Source organism: Rhinolophus hipposideros (genome assembly GCF_964194185.1).
Source record: "Rhinolophus hipposideros genome assembly, chromosome: 2".
Lineage (NCBI taxonomy): Eukaryota > Metazoa > Chordata > Mammalia > Chiroptera > Rhinolophidae > Rhinolophus > Rhinolophus hipposideros.
Genome location: NC_138048.1, coordinates 62,181,125 through 62,184,457, shown reverse-complemented (window position 1 = coordinate 62,184,457; position 3,333 = coordinate 62,181,125). Strand labels below are relative to the sequence as shown.

General features: G+C 47.9%; 1 pseudogene across 1 annotated transcript; it reads left to right on the top strand.

Annotated features, from left to right (window-relative positions):
- The first annotated feature begins 376 nt into the window (after positions 1 to 376).
- On the top strand, positions 377 to 2,976 carry LOC308510124 (5-hydroxytryptamine receptor 3C-like; annotated as a pseudogene). The gene is made up of 4 exons: positions 377 to 404; positions 1,978 to 2,059; positions 2,430 to 2,633; positions 2,837 to 2,976. The product of its transcript is annotated as a 5-hydroxytryptamine receptor 3C-like (transcript).
- The last annotated feature ends 357 nt before the right edge of the window (positions 2,977 to 3,333 follow it).

Here is a 3,333-nt window from a genome sequence, read left to right as displayed (position 1 = left end):
CTCTAAAGAAAAACATATTCCCAATGGGCCCCCATGATGTTTATTTCCCTACAATTACCATGCAAACTGCATTTTTCTGACCTACATTTCTTTTGGAACTTGTGATTGAAAAGCCGAATTGTCACATGGAACCACTTAGGAAACAAGGGCAGGAGGTAGAGTAGGACCTGATTTCATGGCATTAAAAATCATCCTGAATGGGGATTTTTTTTTTTTAATCAGGATGTACAACTTCAGCTGCTGACGTCATTTCTGTGGTTAAAGTTGGTATGTAAGTTCAGCTTTCTTCTCTTTTTCTCTTTCCCCTCCCCTCCTTTTTTTCCCCGGCTTTGTTTGCAAAAAATCACATCTGTTGAAATTGGCAGTGCCTAAGGCAATGGACACATCCAACCAGAATGGGACCAGTGCTGGGACCAATCGTTTTTTTGGGCTGCCAATCATCTTTGAAAGATGAAGATGGAAAATATAGGAAGAAGGAAGGCAGAAGAGTTGGAAGTCCCCAAGGAAGCTTCAGGGCCCAAATGTATCCAGCACCCAGCTTAAGGTTTCCCTGAGTGGGAAGTGAAAGCCAGTAAGACTTTGTTAATAAGAAGGGGAAATGTTATCACCAAAATAAGAAGAAAATCAGAGTTCAAAAGAAAAGGAGCTCCAAAAAGCAACATGTATAAGAATGTGCACAGTGTGATTCTATCTGTGTAAATAAAAATGAATGCTAAAACATGTATTAATTTTTCTAGAATGATACACAAGAAACTGTTAATAATGGGAGTGAGTTGGGGATATGGACTGAGTTGGAATGAATTTAAGAGGGAGACGATTGCTTTTTATGTCATATATTTCTGGAATGGTTGAAGTTTATCATATATCCTTAGTGCATAGTACATACATTTAGAAAAAATACATACAAACATATATATTTTTAAGGAAACGGAAAGGCAGGTGATGCTGACATAAACTAGCTCCAGGTTTCAGCCACAATTGTCATTCTGTCCCCTGTGCTCTAGACCTGGAATAACCCCTTCCTCAGCTGGGACCCAGAGGGATGTGGTCGTATCACTAAACTCACTGGGACAACCGAGAACCTGTGGCTCCCAGACACATCTCCAGCGTGGAATCCTGGGTATCAGGGCTTGGAGGGAAGGCCCTTCTGCAAGGAGCAGGCCAGGGCAGTGCAGGGCAAAGCCATTCCGTGGGGCCACTAAAAGCTTATTTCCGAGAGGAGCACAATCACAGCTTATCAACTTCTCCCCTAGAATGGGAAAGTGGTGGGCACAAAAGATGGCAGAGTGACTATAATGAGCAACACTGAGAAGCCCCACCTTAAGAGAGAAACTTAAACTGACGTGAAACCCAGAGCATTTGCCTCCCTTCCTTCCTGCCACCTACAGGGATGTGGATCAGATCCCAGAAGGCCTCTCTGCATACGTGACTAGTGACAGTCACATTGTGTATCGCAAACCAATGCGGTGACCAGCATCTGTAGCCTGGCCATCCTCTACGTCCCCTTTGACCAGCAGCATGGCACACTCACCTTTAGCTCTTTCCTTACACAGCTGAGTGGCCGTGGGGGCTCTGGGACGTGGTAAAACAAAATCAACCAGTTGGGCAGTAAAAACTTACACATAGGCAAAGTCATTTTTCTAAATGCATAAAAAGGGACAGTGGCGTGTTTGCTGACTGGAAGTGTGTAAATGGTGGGATGGGGAACTTAGGCAGGGAAAAGACTTCCTGAGAAAGCCCAGAATTGAAAGGAAACAATTGAGCAATAAGGAAGTGATGGTATAGGGCAATCTGAAAAAAAGTAGCTAACGCAGCTTTCGAATTCATCTCTCTGAGCACTGCATAGAGAGAGCAGGTGCTGAACAGATATGTGTTGAAGGAATGCTTATTTCCCCTGCAGTGGAAAACACAGTGCTGGACATGGATGAGGAAGTGTAGGAGCTAGCAGACACCCACGTGACATTATCGGCATACAAGGGCAGTGGAGCTCCTGGGCATCAACAACGCCACCCCGAAGATGTCTGTGGGCTCCAGTCTTTTTGACCAGATGATGTTCTATGTAAGCCCAGAGATTCTAGCATGGCTGTCTGTCCCCCAGCTCTCCATCATGGGACCCTTAAAAGTCCCTGAGCGTCTCGCTTCTTGCCCCAAGACCAGAAAGCCCCTGGGCACCATAACCCTCACAAGCCTTCCTCTCTTCTGAGTCCACCAAAGCAGCCCCCTTTCTGAACCTACCAGCTCTGACCTAGGTTTTCTTGGGTGAGTATGGGGAAGTCTTGTTAGTCATATGAAAGCTACTTCTCATCATCCAGCCCCAGAAAGAGCCTCTACTGGGATGAGGACACCGAAGAAGGAAGGGGCTGGAACCACCCCTAGGTCCCCCTTCAGTTCTAGCTTCACCTGACTCTCTGCTCTCTCCTCCCCACCAGGTGGCCATCAGGCGCAGGCCCAGACTCTACGTCATAAACTTCTGGTGCCCAGTAGCTTTCTGGTTGCCATCGATGCCCTTAGCTTCTATCTGCCAACAGAAAGCAAGTATCATGCCCCATTCAAGATGACCTTTCTTCAGGGCTACAATGTCTTCCTGCTCGTGATGAATAAACTACTCCCTGCCAGTGGCACCCTCCTCATCAGTATGTATCCCTCCCCCGACCGTTGGAAAATGAAAAAATAAAGGAGGCAGGGTTGGTGGGTGACCTGGCAGACTTGCTGAGCAGATAAGGCAAAAAGGAGAAAGAAGTCATCATAGAAAGGATTTTCTGTGCGAGACAGAGAATAGTGTGTGTGTGAGAAGAGGGGCAGATGATGATGGTTTTCCCAGACCTGCTTCGCTCAGATGTGCTTCTTATCCCCGCCCCCGCTGTCTCCTTCGCCCTGTGCCTGCTGTTGATGGTGCTCAGCCTACTGGAGACCATCTTCATCACTTACCTGCTGCACTGGGCCACCACCCAGCCACCACCCAGCCTCCACCCATGACTCAGTGGCCCTACTCTCTGCTCCTTGACTGCACCAACCCAAGGATGTGCTGCCCCCCCTGCGCTCTGGAAGCAGAATGCAGGCCTGAGCCGCAACTCCACTCACGGGCCTGGTAAGGGAAGTCAGCTCTACCCACACTCTCTCAACTTCCCCATCCCTCCACTTCTCTAATCCTGTCTCCTTCCCACTTCATGGCTGAGTCTCTGTCCTCTCCACAGGCCTGAAAGAGCCGAAGGAGTTGGTAGAGAAAGAGGTGAGACCCAGAGAAGCAGAGCTAAATGAGGGCTCAGGATTGACAAGGCCCAGCTAACTGACCTGTGATACAGTTTGGCTACATGGTGGACACCCTGCTCTTCT